Source organism: Hordeum vulgare, chromosome 2H, assembly GCF_904849725.1.
Source record: "Hordeum vulgare subsp. vulgare chromosome 2H, MorexV3_pseudomolecules_assembly, whole genome shotgun sequence".
NCBI classification, from domain to species: Eukaryota; Viridiplantae; Streptophyta; class Magnoliopsida; order Poales; family Poaceae; genus Hordeum; species Hordeum vulgare.
The window spans coordinates 77,482,885-77,503,249 of record NC_058519.1 but is presented as its reverse complement, the minus strand read 5'-3'; positions in this window follow the sequence as shown (position 1 = coordinate 77,503,249).

Sequence of the window (20,365 nt, the reverse complement as noted above, 5' to 3'; positions counted from 1 at the left end):
GTGAGAATTCTGCAAAAGTAATTCTTCAAGATATGGGCGAGTTATAAATATGATCCAAAAGGAAACGAAAGGGGATGCTGTTAATAGGATACCTCATTCTGCCTCTTCTTGGTAGGAGTTTTTGTTGGTAACCCGGACACCAAGTCTCCAGAATGACTCCGAGTTTTCTGATTGGAAGCATATTGCGTTTTCTTCAAAAGGAAATTAGGATCCAAACAAGCGTTTGGGTGAGACATGGGAACCTTCCCACAAATCCGCCTGGCCGGCTTAGGTAGAGGAGAAGATGAGTCGGAGGAAACAGAAATTACCTCTACGGAGTCTTCTTGGCTTTCGTTGTCCTCATTCTACACAAGAGATACGGAGGTGTAAACAAAAAATTATAGCAATTAATGGCAAGGCAAAGAAGACATAATTTTTACCTCTGAGAGTACATCCCCGACTTGGGATTCGTTTGCATCAGATGGTTCAGTAACGACGGCTTTGCCTTTGCCCTTGGTTTTCTTCTTTGGGGGCGGCCTGGCTTGCTTCAGGGCCATCTTTTTCGGCCTCTTGGACCAGGATTTGTCACCTTTCTAAAGTGGCATTTTTATTATGAGGATCGTAATTCAAGTAAGTCGGAAGGAATAAAGTAAAGGCGGGTCAAGTTATTTACCTTAGGTGCCCGGTTGATCTTGCAGAATGGCTTAAGACCTATTTGGCCACACTTGGCCAAGGGCTCGCCGGTCGGCTTCTTGATGATGGACACGCTGTCATTTTATGTCAGTGTTGTACGGAAGTAGGACTGGGGATGGTCCAAGGTGCCATCAAACTCACACATTAAGCCGTCTCGGCGACTTAAGGGGAGGATGCGCCATTCAACCCAGCAGCAGATCAAGTCGATCCTGGTAAGACCGTTGTTTGTCAGAGATCGTAACTCGGATAGTACCGGGATAAAATCTGACTCCTCTTTCTTCAGTAAGCTTGTCTGGAAGTTTAAAGTTCGTAGGAAGGCGTTCCTCCCTATAGCCAAGGAGCTTGTTTTCACCCTCAGGACAAGTTTCTTGGCAGTAAAACCAAGACTCGCCCCAGCTTTTGGGATGGCTTGGCATGGCGAGTGATGGGAACGGGCTGTCCCTGTAGCGTTGAACGTTGACGCCTCCAAGTTCCAAGCTAGGGCCATTGGAAAATTCAGTCTGGCGATTCAAATGAAAGAAATACCAGAACAAAGGAACTGAAGGTTCCATCCGCAAGTAGGCTTCGCAGAACACTTGGAACTGACATAAGGTTCTAATCGAGTTAGGTCCTAAGTCTTGGAGGCCGACATTCATGAAGGTCATGGCGTCTCTGAGGAATTTTGACCCTGTCGGCTTAAACCCCCGTTCGAGATGCTCAGCAAAAACAACTATTTCCCCTTCCTTCGGGTAGGGAACCTCTTCTGCAAACCCGGAACACCATCCAATAACCTCTTTCGTTGAGAAAAGCTTCATCAACTTTGGTCGGGAGCCAATCGGCTTTGAAAACGGTACCCATGGCTACAAAGGAAAAGATTACGGGTAAATTAACTCCCCGAGCGCTTGCTGAATGGTTAAAAGATCAATTAACTCACCGAACATTTGTCAGGTGACTAAGGGAGTTTGATGACTCGCCGACGAGTGGCCGGGTGAGAATACAAGGGCGATTTAGGAATTTTCTCCTGCTTAAGAAAGACGACACAGGGCTTCAGAGATATTCGTTAAAATGTTGAAGTACGGATCTACAAACAGGTTTTGTACAACAGGCAGTAACATATAGATCTACAAAGCACGCAAAAGTGAATGAAAAAAGCCTGGATAAAGAAGAACAGCCTCTGGCTAGGGTAAGAACAGTAAAGCTGATTTGACAGAAGCCTTTCTAGATCTTCAAACCGGAGCTAGTCAACTAAGGATATGGTCGATGCTATTGTGCCTACTGTTATCGTCGTGAACTAATCTGCGATTACGGAGGTATTCGAGGCGTTCTAAGAAACCGGCAGGCAATGAACCTCGAGGAGCTAAGATCTACCTCTAATGGCGGAAGACTGACCTGGTGATGGCGATCGGAGGTGACCGAGGAAGATCCGCGGCGATTGCCGCGCGCTTAGCTGGCGTGGGGATGCGTCGGATGCGGCGGCCGGAGATGGAGCTCCCGGTACAGCCGCGAGGAAGAAGGGGTCGACAAGATGGGTAGGTGGAAATGTTCCCTGCTCCCTTCCCCCAGCCTATTTATTAGGTCGGGCGCTAGAATCAAGGCGCCTCGCGCGGGAACTGCCGACGGGACAAACATTCACTATAATGGCGCCCAAAATTTTCGGGATATCTGTGCCGAAGGATCCGTTGGGGATCGTGTCATTATGTCTTCCAAGATTAAAGGGATAAGATGATGCCAACAAGAAGTGGTTCGGCGACTTGGGTATCTCCTCAACAGATGGTGGTTTAAGCATATGATGCATAAAAGGAGCAGACTGAGTCGCCCCTAACTGGGTAAGAGTATTGGCGTGAACACGTTCAAGTCAATCTGGGGCCTAATGTTGGGGATATTATGTGCGGTGTGACCCGCCCTAGTTGGGCCGGGTCACAAAGTGGGCGACTCATCCTTTGACGATTTAAGCTTTGGCCCAATAGGCCCGGGAGCTGGATGGCGGTTCAAGATCCTCGTGGAGAACCAATTATCGGGGAGTACTCCAGTCTTGGAAAACACGGCAACTTAGAGATAGAAAGAATCATGACTTGCGTGATGGCAAGGACTCTTGTAAACCCTAAGGGCTCGACCTATATATAAAGGCAAGTCCCAGGGAAGGAGGGGCAGGTGAGAAATCATCGAGTACTAGGTCAGGAGAGTTACGCTCTCCTCGTAATCGAAACACCATCAATACAACACAAAGCAGGACGTAGGCTTTTACCTCCTTACGAGGGGCCAAACCTAGGTAAATCTCTGTCTCGCTCCCGTTCAACCCCTTTGAGTTGCCACCAAGATGCGATGGCTCCAACACTAAGTCCTTTCACGAGGACATCTGCCGTGAAAAAACCACGACAGTGCCCCAGATGGGATCTTGCGGAGACAAAAGCTTGCGGCGCCAGAAAATTATTTATTGGATCTCTCGCGCAGTTTTGGATTTTTCAGGAATTTATAGGCGGAAGAGGTAGGGCAGACGAGCCACAGGGGGCCCACAAGCCTGCTAGGTGCGAGCCACCTTGGCCGCGCCTAGGGGGCTTGTGGAGTCCCCTGGTGGCCTCTGCCTTTGTTCTCACGTCTCGTGCGTATCTTCTGTTCCAGAAAAAATCTTTTCGGCAGTTTTATTCCGTTTCGAGACCGTTTAAAATCCTCCTCTGAAAAGGGTCAAAAACACGGAAAAAACAGGAACTGGCACTTGGCACTGAGTTAATAAGTTAGTCCCAAAAAGATATAAAAGGCATACAAAACATCCAAAGTTTGACAAGATAATAGCATGGAACCATAAAAAACTATAGATACGTTGGAGACATATCAGTCCGCATAACAATCCCAAACATGTTAGGAGCGCTCAGTATGGAACATAACACCGGTACACAAGTAACTAGGGTGGCAGAGATGGAAAAAAACACCGGGCTAGAAGGTCAAGCCTTCCACCTTTTACCAAGTATAGAGGTGCATTAAATTAAATAGCAATAATAATGTGATGTAACAAGGAATCCATGTTTTCACATGGGATGCAACTTGCACTTGCAACTAGCAACGCTATAAGAAAGGCTGAGCAAGCAATAACATAGCCACACAAAGGTTTGCTGGGATGTGGACGGGTTAGAGGTTTTTCATAGCAATGTTTGGAGGCTTGATATAATAGATGGTGGGTAGCGATACATAGCGATAGAAACGAGACAACTAGCATATCAATCATAGTAGTGGTATCTAGGGAAATGATCATCATGCCTCTGATCCCTCTTGAAAGAATAACGAATTCGTGAAGTAGGCGAACCAACATAGTCGAACGAGTCCTCACACTCTGAAGCAGTTTGGAACTCTATCAAGTAGAAACAACCCAGAGAAAAACAATCAACACGCGATAAACACCACAACATATTCATGACATGATGGAAAAACAAATATGATGCATGTTCAATTAATTATGCATGTTATGGCAAAGCACAATAATCAACTCCTACACATTAAGTGAAGCCCACTGTGCATCGAGTTGCATACTGAAGAAACTCCATATTTGAATTACTTAGTTCACTCCCGTTAGGAACACGACAATGTTAAATGTTGTTAAACATGACAGGAGGTGAAGCATAAATAAACTAACTATTTAGGCATTTTAAACGAGGTCGGAAACAACTTATAGTATTTCCGAAGCGACCCCATATGTTAATTTCGAAATTGGTCTAGATCGGAACTAAAATATTTTATATTTATTTAAAAATGAAAATAACTTGCACCATGTGATTCTACACGTCACTCTAGTCAATATACATATATGGATCATCTAAAAGGGAGTTACGTTCTAAAATATATGACTAATGCAAGATAATATGCTATGAATGCAAAATGCATAGAAATGACAGCCACAATCATGTTAAATCATGGATGCAACAAAATATTATGACACTACATGAGATTTTAAGCAAGTTTCATATATGACATGTTCAAAACGGAGCAACGGTTGAACAAATACACCCAATACAAGATATAGCTATAATTTGTCCGAAAACAACAACATGGCATTTTATACACACTAAAGCAATCACCTACATGATTCTAAAATGCACAAATAATATATGCGGAAGTAGTTGTGAAGATTCACAACAACCATCTCCTAACAGAAAATTGAATAGAAGCATGGATCACTTGGAAAAGAGCTCACAAAATGGAAAGTTGAACACAGTTTCAGAGTTAGTGAAATTATCAGTTTTAACAGTGCAGTGTTTATCATGAAAGCATATTGGCAGCATGAAAACCATATGCTACATGTCATATAATGGCATGAAACTTTACCACATGGTATTAGGCATGATGCACTTCATTTAATTCCACACTAGTAAGGTCTAAAATATGCACACATTCATAGCTAGTATCCCTACAACATGGCCTTCTGAAATAATTAGATTCTCAGACTTAGAAATATTTGACCCTACCAAACATCAACATCATCTTAGCATGTTCACATGATGAAAACTACAACTGGGCATGACATATATGGCATGAGAAACCTACTAACAGCAACTAGGCATGACCAACTAACAAATCAACCCATTTTACACAATCAAAACAGGTAGGGTTTCCTTAATACGAGTTACGCAAAATGGAACTTTACGAAAACATATTGTATTTTTTAGCGGGAAAGCACCTTGGAATTCACCGTACACATGTTCTAGAGCAATTCTCACAAAGGAACCATATGGAAAAGGCCTACGGACTAGATGCAATCATCCACACCATATTGAACAAATAGGAGTTTAGACGTATTCACGAAGCACTTGCAATAGAAACTTGAGCATGTAGATGCAATCTACTATGCATGCAAATGCCACATTCATGTAAAGCCCAAAGATTAGAATACTTTTCATATAAAGTTTATTTAATTTAGAGTTACGGTTACTATTTACGAAATAAATCATTTTAACATGGCATTTAGACAAAACAATGCAAACAACAAGTTTTATATTTTACACATGCATGAAAGTTGGATTTTGTGAAGGTACACAGAATTCTAATTTTTTGAATATTAAGTTTGATTTAATTCGGATGCATGGATTAAATCACACTAAATATAAAATGGCACCACAACAAAATAACATGTAGACAAACTTGTTTGAATGACCAAACTCATTGCACATATGGATTCCTTGGATTTTTTTACCCCAAAATTATATATAACATGTGGGTATTTACTATGGGTAAAATGACATAACAATTATGTAAGTTTATGACATTTACGAGAATTATGTGCAAACAACATTTGAAATATTTCTAACATGGATGAAAGTTGGAAATTATTAATCTACAGAAAATTCTACACAATTTACATATACAAAACATTCCCATCCGACACACGGTTATTAAAATATTAGCATTTTATAAAGAAGCGTTTTCCGTAATTTAAATATGTCCTGGATAATTAGCAAAATGGACGAGACAAAAAATGCAATGGGACGAATCTCGAGTTACTCGGCTACAACAGAGGTGGGCGTAACATGGAATAATGCACACATGGCGACACATAGGGGAGGCTAGGCTGACACTCACTTTGGGCGAGAGGCCGGGCGAGTTCGGCCTCGCAATTGCGGGGATGGGCCGGCACTGACGGGCTTGGCAAAGGCGATGCCGAGGAGAGGCAGGCCGTGTTGATGGCAAAGCTGGGCTTGTGATGGGTTACGTGGCCCAGGAGGTGGCCGAGCAGGGTTCGCGAGCGGGCGCTCGCTCAGTCTAGCTTCTCCTTGCTCCCGTGCCCGAGCGGGAGCAGGGCAGCGACGGATGCAGCAGCTCCGGCGGGGAGTCTTGGCGGGGACGAGGGTCTAGCGGTGCAGCCAGATCCTCTCGTGAGCCACCGGATTTAGCCGGATCCGCAGTGGGCCAAGGAACAACGGTGACTGGACTTCGGTGCGACGGCATCCAAAGGTGGCGGTGGAGCTCCTACGACAGCCATGGAGAGAGAGAAACTGGTGAGAGGGAGGGAGAGCACGAGAGGGAAGAGAGACGTGGGCGACTTGGCGGAGAAGCTCGCCGGCGGTGGCGGAGAGCAGAGCGGCGGCGGGTTCGGTGAGGTGAGGTAGCGCGAGGCTGTGAGTTGGTCCGGGCGCGGGGGGCTCGGGTGCCTAAGGCGCTTCAGCCCCAGGCAGCGGCAGCGGCGATTCCGGGCTCGACGGACCCCAGATGGGCCTGGCGGACCGGTGGCGGACCGATGGTGAGAGGCAAGAGCGCTGGGTGGCGGCTAGGGGTTGGAGGGGCGCAAAAAACAAGGCTAGGTTTAGCCCAAAATAGGCGTGGAGGGTTATCTATTTATAGGGAGGGGGCTAGGTTTAGCAGTTTTTGTTTGTTTTTGGACCGTCGGATCTCGATCGGGTGGTCCGAAATGGAGGGGTAGGCTAGGTGGGTCTAGTGGGGTGTGTCGAGATTGTGGGCCGAGAAGAGAGAGAGAGAGATTTGGCAGCCCGTGATAGGGTTCTTAACACCGAAAACATCCGATGAACAAACTGTCTATAGTGCTGATATGGGTTTATCTGTTGGGGTGTCAAACGACCTCAGATTACGACAAAATTTGGCAAGCGGGGTATCTACATTAAAATAAGCCTGCACGCCAACTTTCATACCAATCAGAGAGAGTTTTATACACACTTTTAAAAACAACTTTTTAACGATACCGTGGGCATGTGCATGTGTGGTTGGTCTCGAAACGGTCAAGGGCAAGAACAGAGAGAACCGACAACTAGTAACAGATGCAAGTTTTGAGAAATGATGACAATGGAGTGTCGATGCAATGCGGATTATGCATATCATGCTATGATGAATTCCACAAACAAAAGAATCACACGATGACAATGGAATACAAAGGGAATCTTCTTGAGCATCGGTTCCGGACTGTTACAACTTTCCTCCACTAATAGTAGATCTCTACCAGAGATCTAAGAATGAAAAAGGGAAGACGAAGAGGAAATGAAGAGGTAAAACTTAGTTGCTTCTTTGACAAATTGGTGAAACCTTACAATATTTAAGTTTGCAAAGAGATGAAGAATGGCATTTTTGCAAAGATATGAAGAATGGCATGAGCAACAATCAAAATTCAAAAGAAATTTTGGTGGCACTTCGGTAGGAAAAGAGAGAAAACTTGATATGATGGAAGGAAATTGTAAATATTTCACAACACTCCGGTTAAATGTATAAGCAAGGAAAGAACATGATCTTGATAAAATAAGACAATGGATAAAAGAGAGCAACATCAACAAAGCCGCCAGACCAAAAGAGAAGAAACTAGATAATTTGATGGAGAAGAAAATAACAACTTCCACCACAATTGAAATTAAAAGCATCCTTACGAAGAAGAATTGAACGGATTTGTCGGAAAATCAACAACAAAAAGAACAAGCTTGTTGTGGGCTTATGGAAACCATTTCAAAATTATGAGGTGACGTCCAGCCACTAACAGAAACAACTGATTACTTGGGTGCAACAAGATATGCAAAACTTCTGTCACCAATAGGATACATTGAGAACTTGGATCAATGATAATCAGCGTAATAGCAAAAATCTTTCGGAAAAACTTTAGGTCAAAACCAATCCAAGATAACTTCAATGAAGAAATCATGGGTTGAAAATATCTCAAGGTTGAAGAAATTGGTGGGGTTTAAATATCTAATTCTTGAAACAAAATCCCTTCGAGACTCCTCATGAATCAAGAATGCCATAACACGACCTCAAATGAAAAAGGAGGAAGAATTGCTCTTTGAAATGCAAGATAAAGAAAACTTGAGGTACTGCCACCAGAACCTTGAAGAATACTTGGAGAAATAATTACATCCTTAACGAACCACCATGAAGAGCCTCGATATACAAAAGAATGATGAAGAGAAATGAAGGTTGAAAAGAATAAGATTATGACCTTGCAAAGATTTGGTGAAGCTTCGCGAAGAGATACGTGATAACACTTGGAACTCCGAAAAACAAAAGATAACCAATTAGATCCAAGAATTTTGATGTCACGAATAATTCCGGAAGAAAGATTGAAATCACCTCAAGGGAACAAGAATAAGAATTCTGTTATTCTTATCCTTCATCAAGTTAAATTGAAGACAAGCAATGGATTTAGCATACGACTTATTCCTCTTGAAAAAGATTGAAGAGAGAGAGAGCACAAACTTGAAGACGTCATCAATGAAACACCGGTAAGAATTGAAATGAATGACGATATTGCAAATGAATGGAAATGCATGAGAACTAAGAGATCATGATCTGTCTAGAAGAAAAGTTCAACGAGGCACCAGAATAATTGAGGGATGAACAAAGATACATCAATTGATAGGAATTTTAGAACGACAACTGAAAGCTGATGATGAAGATATCTTCTTAAAAGATGGCCTTCGGAGGATCGAGAATGAAAACAACTTTGAAATGCACCAGATAGATATGGAAGGAATTTCTCATGATTGAAAACAATTGTAGATGATAGCATAAGGATGAAACCATGAATCTTCAAGAGAAGGGACCAAGATTTAAGGGAAACTCTTCTTCAGACTTCCAAGATGAGAATGATGGCAAGAAGCACCAACAAGAATTATTGAGACACTCCGGAATAAAGAATAAGAACGACTGAAACAACAAGGAAAATTGATTAGAAGCTATCTTGAAGAAGGAATAAACAGATGGAATCCATATTTTGTCACATTTTAAAAGAATTAGAGATATCCGAAAAAGATTAAAAGATCCACATAAGATCCTGGGAAAAGCATGTGGGTTATGGGCCCACTAAAAAAGCACACCGTTGAATCGTTTGCTTAGAATAGAGATTGCACAGGTACACATGAAAGCTTAATGAGGTGAGAACCTTGAAATAACTAAAAATGATTAATGGAAACATGAATCTTCAAAGATATCTTCAGCACTCCGGATAGAATATAGATGGATCAATAAATAATATAGGTTTGGATAAGAACTTCTAACACTGGAAAGCATTGAACAAATGAAAAGTATATGACGAACTCCGAAATCTTGAATTTAATCCACTAGGAAGAAACAAGAATGAAGAATGATGAACTTAGCAGTGAGCATCTTCACAACGCATCACCGTATACAATAGAGAGAAATAGATAGCGGAAGCATCAATAACTAGCGAGACACTTGGATGATAATTAATCATTGAATAAAAAGGGTGGTAGGGTGGGGAAAAACAAAGATAACTTGGGACACATGAGACGAGCTCCGGAAAGAAATATGAGGATGGATCTTGCAAATATTAGGGAGGATTGAATTAACTTGAAGAGAAGCACTCTGGATGGAAAATAATGGACATGCCAATTTGATTGAGAAAATTTATTAGAACTCATGTAGAAATATAAGAACACCACTTAGAAAAGATATGAAATCACCATTTGATGTCAAAGCAACTCAAATTACCATATGCAAACAAAACAGGGATGCCGCTTACGAAACAAGCCAGAAACAAATTCATCATAGAGATTTTGTTTGATATTTCTGTGGTGAGATTCCCAAGGGCTCGATCGTACATTGGATTGTCGTATTGAAATGATGCTTGAATATGCTTCCTAGGCATTGCGAACTACAAGGCTTGATGAAGCATATCTGATGACACATATCGAGACTGTTTTCTATAAGAAAGACCGTGAACAAATGAATCCACTAGATGTCGAACCCCAACCTCACATCATGCATCTGTTGGAAGATAAACCTAGGTAACTACTTGAATTCCCACCTGAGAAATTCTGAAATCTTTCTTGGTTATGCTATCAGGTTGCGGGTCCGGGAACCTACTCAATGTAATCAGATACAAGACCTTTCTCATTACTGTCAACAGATATCCGAGAAGTTCCGCAAATTCATATACCTCAGACCTTGGGAAAAAACAACAATACTAGACCTAGTAGATCATCCGAGCTATCTCCACGAGTACATGGGAAAAGTCACAACACTATTTGCCAATAATCAAAGTATTTAAGCGTTTCAATGTCCGCATCCTTAGATACTAAGGAAGCTGAACGATAGTGATGTCTCGAAAACCTCTTGGAGCTCTATTCCTCGATAACACGAGGCACCAAGTCAAAATTTTGTGACATCAACATCATATAAATTCCGAAATACCCGCGTGATCCTAAAAAATTGAAGTGAGAAGAGGGGTAGAAGTAAAATTCTTATGTGAGGATTCCTTACCAGAACAATCAAAGTATTGAAGCATTTTCACATGGGAAACAACTTCACCTGCAACTAGTAACACTATAAGAAGGGTTGAGCAAGCGTTAACATAGCCAACCAAATGTTTGGTGGGATGTGGAGGGGTTAGAGGCTTTTCATGGCAATGTTCGGAGGCTTGTCATAATAGGTGGTGGGCAGCGAGGCATAGAGATAGAAACGAGACAAATAGCATAGAAATTATAGTAGTGGTATGTAGGGAAATTATCATCTTGCCTCTGATCTCGCTTGGAAGAAGAAGGAATCCGTGAAGTAGGCGAACCAACGTAGTCGAACGAGTCCTGACACTCCGAAGTGGTTCCGAACTCTACCGAGAAGAAACAACCTGGATAAAAACAATGAACACACGATAAAGACCACAACATATTCATGACATTATGTGCAAAATAATATGATGCATGTTCAATTAATTATGCATGTTATGGCAAAGCAAAACAATCAACTTCTACACATTAAGTGAAGCCCAATATGCATCGAGTTGCATATTGACAAAATTCCATATTTGAATTACTTAGTTTACTCCCATTAGGTACAAGGTAGTGTTAAATGTTGTTAAACACGGCAAGAGGTGAAGCATAAATAAACTAAGTATTTAGGCATTACAAATGAGGTCGGAAACAACTTATAGTATTTGCGAAGCGATCCCATATGTTAATTTCGAAATTGATCCAGATCTAAACTAAACATATTTTATATTTATTTATATAGGAAAATAAAATACACCATGTGATTCTACACATCCTACTAGTCGATTTACATAATGGATCGTATAAAACGGAGTTACAGTCTAAAAGAAATGACCAACACAAGATAATATGCCATGAGTGAAAAAATTATGCAAATGACAGCCACAAGCATGTTAAATCGTAGGTGCAATAAGATATTATGATACTACATGAGATTTTAAGAATGTTTCATATATGGCATGTTCAAAATGGAGCAACGGTTCAACAATACCCCCAATACAAGATATAGCTATAATTTGTCCAAAAACAACAACATAGCATTTTGTACGCACCAAAACAACCACCTATAAGATTCTAAAATGCACAAATAATGTACGGGGTAGTAATTTTCAAGATTCACAACAACCATCTCATAACGAAAAATTGAATAGAAGCATGTATCATTAGGAAAAGGGCTCACAAAATGGCAAGTTGAACACAGTTTCACACTTAGTGAAATTATCAGTTTTAACAGTGCAGTTTTTATCATGACGGCATATTGGCAGCAAGAAAAACATATGCTACACGTCATATAATGGCATGAAACTTTAGCGCATGGTAGTAGGCACGATGCACTTCATTTCATGGCACACTAGCAAGGTCTAAATGTGTACACATTCATAGCTAGCATCCCTACAACATGGTATTCTGAAATAATCAGATTCTTAGACGAAGAAATATTTGACCCTACCAAACAACATCATCATCATAGCATGTTCGCATGATGAAAACTACAGCTAGCCTTGACATACATGGCATGGGAAACCTACGAATAGCAACTAGGCATACCCTACTAACGAATCACTCCATTTCACACAATTAAAAGAGGCATGGTTTGCTTCATTCGAGCTACGTAAAATGGAACTTTATGACAACAGATTGCATTTTTGACGTGAAAGCACCGTGGCAGCAACAAATGAGCATGTTAATGATAATCCACAAGGCAATCAAAGGCATGACGTCAAAGTAGACATATCCTAGACTAATTCTCACGAAGGAACCATATGCAAAAGACTTACGTACTAAATGCAATCATGCATGCCATATTGAACACAATAGCAGTTTAGACGTATTCACGAAGCACTTGCAACAGAGACTTGAACATGTAGATGCAACCAACTATGCATGGAAATTCCACATTCATGTAAAGCACAAAGAGTAGAATATTTCTCATATAAAGTATACTTAATTCAGAGCTACGGTTAATTAGTTACAAAATAAATCATTTTAACATGGCATTTACGCAAAACAATGCAAACAACAAGTTTGATATTTTACACAAGCATGAAAGTTGGATATTGTGAAATTCCACAAAACTCTAAATATTTTCAATATTAAGTTTGGTTTAATTCTGACGCATGGATTAAATCACACAAAATACAAAAGGGCATCACAACAAAATAGCATGCAAAAAAACTTGTTCAAATGACAAAACTAATTGAACAGATGTATTTCTTGGAATTTTCTACCCCAAAATTGTGTGTAACATGCGGGTATTTACTATGGGAAAAATGACATAGAAATCATGCAAGTTTATGACATTTATGCAAGTTTATGACATTTATGCAAATTACGTGCAAACAATATTTTAAATATTTTTAACATGGATGAAAGTTGGAAATTATTAATCTACAGAAAATTCTACACATTTTACATATACAAAGCATTCCCATCCGACGCACGGTTATTAAAATATTAGCATTTTAAAAGGATGCATTTTTGTGTAATTTAAATATGTCGTGGATAATTAGCAAAATCGCAGAGACAAGAAAAAAACTGCAATGGGCTGAATCTCCAGTTACTCAGTTGCAACAGAGGTGGGCACAACATATAATAGTGCACACATGGCGATACATAGGGGAGGCCGGGCTGACACTCACCTTGGGCTACATGTCGAGCGAGTTGGGCCTCGCGTCTGCGATGACGGGCCTGCGCTGGTGGGCTTGGAGATGGCGAGGCCGAGGCGAGGCAGGTCGTGCTGGTGGCGAAGCTTGGCCTATAGTGGGCCATGCAGCATGGGAGGCGGCCCAGCAGGGATCATGAGCGGGTGCTCGCTCGATCTAGCTTCTCCTCGCCCCCATGTTTGAGCGGGAGCAGGGCGGCGACGGATGCAGCGGCTCCAGCGGGGGTCTTGGCAAGGACGGGGGCGAGTAGCGTAGTCATATCCGACCGTGGGCCACCGTATTCGACCGGATCCACGGCGGGCCAAGGAACGGCGTTGACCGGACTTCAAGGCGGCGACATCCAAGGTCGGCGACGGAGCTCCTATGGCAGCCATGAAATGAGAGAGAGAAACTAGTGAGAGGGTGGGAGAGCACCCAAGCGAAGAGAGACGCGGGAAACCCGGCGGAGCTGTCCACCGACGGCGGCAGGGTCGGCGAGGCGGAGTAGCGCGGGGTAGTTGAGGTGGTCCGGGCGCGGGGAGCTCGGGTGCCTCGGGCGCTTCGGCCCCGGGTAGCGGCGACGGCTTTTTTGGGCCTGGGCAGGCCCCGGATGGGCCTGGCAGGACAACAACGGATGGTGGGAGACAAGAGCGCTGGGTGTCGTCTAGGGATTCGAGAGGCACGAAAAACGAGGCTAGGGTAGGGTTTAGCCCAAAATAGGCTGGGAGGGTTGTCTATTTATAGGCACGAGGCTAGGTTTAGCAGTTTTTGTCCATGTCCGAACCGCAGGATCTCGATCGGGCGGTCCGAAATGGAGGGGTAGGCTAGGTGGGTTAGTGAGGTGTTTGTGGATTGTGGGCTGAGAAGAGAGAGATTTGGCAGGCCGCGACAGGGTTTTTAACACCGAAAACATCCAACGAATAAATTGTCTATAGTGAAGCTATGGGTTTATCCGTTGGGGTATCAAACGACCTTCGATTGAGACGAAATATGGCAGGAGGCCTACCTACATTAATATTAGACCGCTCTCTAACCTTCAAACCAATCTGAAAGAGTTTTATACACACTTTTAATAAAATATTTTAATGATGCAGCGGGCGCTTGCGTTTGTGGTTGGTATCAAAACGGTCAACGACAAGAACGAAGAGAACCGACAACTAATTAGAGATGCAAGTTTTAAAAAATAACAACAATGAAGTGCCAACGCAATGCGGATGATGTGCATGATGCGATGATGAATGCGACAAACAAAAGAATCACACGACGGTAATGGAATAAAAGGGGAATCTTCTTGAGCGTCGGTTCCGAGCTGTTACATTTCATGAGACATGCCATCTTCTTTATTACATGATTAGTATGTGTGTTTGATTATGCACAGAAAGATGTAGGATACTTCAAATGCGGTTGGAGTGGATGATATGTTTTTAAAATAAAAACCAAAAATGAATCATAAGTAAAATTTTATATGATTTGTTTTGCGCAATATAATCCTCTAATCAAACAACCCATGTAGAAAATTTTCCTAAGGATTACAATGCTCCAAAACTGTTGGATTTTTGTTAGTAGGCCTTTGGCTCAAAGCCTAGGTAAAAATCTGAAATTCCCATGGCCCACTCTTGCATGGCTGTGTGTGGTGAGTGGGACTAATGTTTAGTCCCATACCAGTAGTTGGGAGAGAGTTGCATCACCTTATAAGGTGATCTCTTCTAGCATTTGTAGGAGCATGAGAAGAAGAGACATACATGCATGCTACTCCTCCTGCCCCGCCTCGGCTCGTCACGATGCGGGATTGAGGTGAGCCGATGACAATCCTATGCATGTTATCTACATTGTTTCTGCTCGAGAAAAAATAATAAGTTGGTAATTACTAATTAACGGATGCGTTGATTATTTCGAAGTTTTTAATTCTTTTGGATCATTGGGCTGTTACCGACTTGGACGTTGGTTTACTTTCACGACCTACTCGATCCGTACTATATAAATAGGCACACGTCTACCCTAGCCGCCGCCACAACAGATGGTTTCACACCGTTCCAAAACATTGCACTGCCACACAATTTTTCTCCATCCCTCCTTCCGGTGTGCACCACGAGAAGGGACAACATGCCTCCGAAACCCCACCTCTCGTGATCCTGTATGGGAGAGCTGGTCGTGGGAGCGCACTCGGGCGACTGCTAGTAGCCAATACTTCCCGGGCGAGGACTTCTTCCCCGATCTCAGGAACCTCTCCATTAACGGCATGGGTGACAACACCAACTTCGGCGGTTCTGCTCCCGCCGCACCATGTGTAGTCTTGTCCTCTCTGTTTGAGATCATGCTAGAATTTGTGTTTCTAATCTGTGATGTAGATTCAAACTATTCATCTACTATGCTATCTGCATGATTAGTTCAACATCTTCTATTGAAATCATGATTTACTTACTGTTTATTCGGATTAAATCTTTTAGTATTTGCATATATATTCTACAATCCAAAAACTTGATTATAAGAGGTAGCACACGAGAGAAGTCTACTGGTTTCAAACCATGCACTCCTATGACGTCACCAAGGGCAAGCCCGAGGGCAATCTTAATCCTACACAACAGGAAGCTTTTCAGAAGATTGATACTCTCTTCAAGGGCACCTTTCCTTGACGACTGATATGTCTCCTACGTATCTATAATTTTGATTGTTGCATCCTGTTATATTATCATCCGATGATACTTTTTTGGTCATAATTCACCAATTTATATTATTTTTGAGTACTAAACTATTAACCGAGTGCCCATTTCTAGTTGCCGTTTTCTATGTGTTTTTCGTTTTTCAGGTTTTCAACACCAAACGAAGTCCAATTGCCATGAATTTTTTTTATGATTTTTTGTGGACCAAAAGAAATCCTGGAAGCTTCGGGAGGAAACCTGAAGCCACACGAGGAGCTCCCAAGGCAACATGGCATGACCAGGGGGTGGTCATGCCCTGATGCTTTGGCACGCCCCTATGGCCCCAATTTCTTCGTTATCTATCCTATAAATTCCCAAATATTCAAGAAACCCTAAAGATCATGCACAAACACTTTTTACGCCGCCGCAAGTCTTTGTTCCACGGTGAACCCATCTGGCGCTCCATTCCGACACCTTGCCGGAGGGATGATCAATCACGGAGGGCCTCTTTAGCAGCCTTGATGCCCTCGTGATGATGCATGATTAGGTCACTACAGACATACGACTCCGTAGTTAGTATCTAGATGGCTATCTCTCTATATCTCTCTTCAATGCAATGATCATCGCATCTTCGCTTTGATCTATCCGATGTAATTCTTTTGTATGGTGTGTTTGTTGGGATCTGATGAATTGTGGGTTTATGTTCATATTATACGTGAATAATATTTGAATCTTCTCTGAGTTTTATGATTCTTATTTTCATGATCATCATAGCTTCCTAATTCTCTCCGATCTATTGAATTGCTTTGGCCAAGTTGTTTGGTATGTCTTCAGTGAGAGTGGTGCGTAGTAGTGGGTTCAACTTGGCGAGTTTCTATATCCCAGTGATAAAAGGGGACAAGTTGCGTAGTTGTGTTGCCGCCAAGGATAAAATGATGGGGTTTATTCATGTTGGCTGCGTTCACATTTTCTACTTCATGTCATTGTTCTCCAAGCATTACTCAGTTTTAGGATAGCGGTCGATGGGTGGAGTAATGGTAGTTGGTGCAGGCAGGAGTTGGCCTACTTTCTTATGGATGTGATGCCTATTTATACATGATCATTGCCGTGAAAATTGTATAACTATCCGCTTCAATTGCCCAACAGTAATTTGTTTACCCACCATATGTTGCTTTGAGAGATGCCACAAGAGAACACTATGCCCCCTGGTCTATTCACTTATATGTACACAAAACTTATAATTTCCTTGCTGTTATTACTTGTCTTTTATTTTATTTTCATGTCACAACTATCTACAATTATCTACACACCTCATTCACTTGCAAATAACGAGATCAAGGGGACATACAACCCTCTTTCCCTCATTGGGTGCAGGTTGTGTGCTCTTATATGTGAGCCGCTGAAGATGGTTGAGGATTGATATTCCTATTGGTTCAATAAACCTTGTCTTCTTAATCGAAGGAAATACTTACCCGTATTGTGCTGCAATAACCCGTTCCTCTTCGTGGAAAACCCAACATGGATCACAATTATCAGGAAGGATTTCTACGCCATTGCCGGGAAATATGATCACTAACTATAAAGTAATTTCACACAAATTATCATTCACTTCTTCTTCTTTTTATTTTCTTTTATATCTTGCTTGCTTCAAAAATACAAAAATATTTATCTTTGCTAGTTAATTGCCTACATGTGCTATCTTTATCTTTGTCACATCAAGACAGAAAGTAAAAATGCAAAGATTAAGATAAATGGATCTTCATCTACTAGCTAATCTTTTCAAAATACCCGTTTACGTTGAAACAATTGCTAGTGAGAGTGCACCAGATTAACTTTATGATGTCTTGCTTGAAAATCATGAATCTAAAAATTGTAAAATTTATAAAGTGATTCATGGAAGTTCCTTGAATGGAAAGCATGATTGCCATGTTGTTAGTATAAATTCTATAAATGTGAGTTGTGCTAAAGATGATGATTGGGGTGATAATCATGATGTTGCTTGTGCTTTGGTGATTCTATGCTTCATGATGAATCTACCATTGATAATGATATTTGCAATGCTACTAAAAGTGAGTTTGGAGAGGTTATGACTTTGATTAATTTTGATCCTACTATCTTGGAAGATTATAAAACGTTTGTGCATGTGAAGATTATAAACTTTGATTAATTTTGATCCTACTATTTTATACAATGGCTATACTATTCAATTTGAATATGATCCTACATGTAATTATTATGAGAGAGACAAATATAGTTATAGAAATTTTCTTGTTAATTACTCACTTACCTCTCTTGATATTCAAATTGTTAATGCTTCATTCTTCCTACTTGATTATGCTAGAAACTTCTTATCTTGATAATTGTTTTGGTTATCAAATGCCTATGCTTAGGAATTATGTTAGACTTAAATGTGCTTGTCACATGTTTTATGATTCTCTCTTTGTGCTTCAATTCTTGACTTTTATGTGAGCATCATTATTATCACACACCTATCTTAATGGCTATAAAGAAAGAGCTTGTTGGGAGACAACCCAATACTTTCTATCTTGGTGCGATGACATGATTGTTGACTGTGTAACTATTGTGTTTTTATGTTTAAGTTAGTGTTTGTGCCAAGTTAAACCTTTAGGTTGACTTGTATGATAAGTATAATTGAGAGAGTGCAAAAAACACTTTGACTTCTAGTGCAGAATTTCTTTGATTTTAGCTGAATTTCTTATACAGTATTTCTGTACAAATTCCTGAGGTCTTCCTTTTTTTGAGAAGTTTTGGAGTTAGATAAGTATATGTTCATTACAAATTACTACAAACTGTTCTGTTTTAGAAAGATTCTATTTTTGCTTGTTTTGATGATGCTATGGATTGTATCAGGGTGTATAAGCCATGGAGAAGTTAGAATGAAATAAGAATCAATAGCATCCTAATTTTAACTTCTCCTTGAAATAATGAAATAAGAATCAATTTACAATTGTACCTAAGTATTTTATATGTTGCTTATACTAACGGATCTCACAAAGTTTTGTTGTGTTTTGTGTGATTGAAGTTTTCAAGATTTGGGTGTTATCGCAATGGACATTGGAATAAGGAGAATGAAGATCCTAAGCTTGGGGATGACCAAGGAACCCCTAGGTAATATTCTAGGAAGACTCAAACGTCTAATCTTGGTGATGCCCTGGAAGGCATCCCCTCTTTTGTCTCAATCCATCGGTATGTCACTTGAAGCTACATTTTTATTCATCACACGATTTGAGTTTTGCTTGGAGCGTTGTTTGCTTTAGTTATTTATTTTTCATTTGCGACAAACATGTTTTTCTAGACACACCAACCTAAGATAGACAAACATTTACCATGATTTTTAGAACACTCTTTGTGCTTCACTTTTATCTTTTGAGGTAAACAATTGCTCTAGTACTTCACTTGTATCTTTTTGACCACGGTGGCGGGTTGATTTTATGGAAATATTTGAACTCTCATTCTTCACTTATATTTGTTTGAGATTTAATAAATAGTAGCGATAGTTTGTATGGGTCATAAAGGTAGTCCAAAAATAATTGGCATTCAATCTATGACAATCAAAACTATCATGTCATAAAGTGAAATTGTGGGTTGATGATATTGATGTGGTCATATGAAAAATGTGTGAGTGCATCATTGTTGATTCGCAGAAGTAGCAGTATTAAGAGGTATCAATTCCTTGTTTCCACGAATATTAAAAAGGCATCGAGGGCATGTGTGAACATTTCTATTCCTCGTTGAAATCATAATGTTGTTTCAACTCGGAGTCGCGCAATGGTTAACTCCTCCCTACCCTCTCCATCGGGGCATGCAGAAAGTGCTTTGATTTATGATGAAACTAATAAATCTTTGCAATAAGTATATGAGTTCTTCATGACTAATGTGAAACCATGTACATAATCAATCTCACCTCCTCATATTTTGCTAGTGAAAGCACATATGCTCCCTTGGTGATTTTGGTAATTCATGACAACATACATTGTCTCTTGGAATAACACTTTTACCTAGATATTTAAGGACTAGTCCATGGAGATGATGTGTCCAAGGATTATGTGGAGATGCCCCTTGATGCAAGAAAGGAATAGGATTGGCTCAAGCTTCAAGCTAGAAGACTCTTCATTTTCTATTTGCGAGAAATCACATTTGAGTCCATAGGAAACCCAATATTATTAAAATGGGGTGAGGTATTAAAATGAACTGGTTGCTCAAGTGCTCT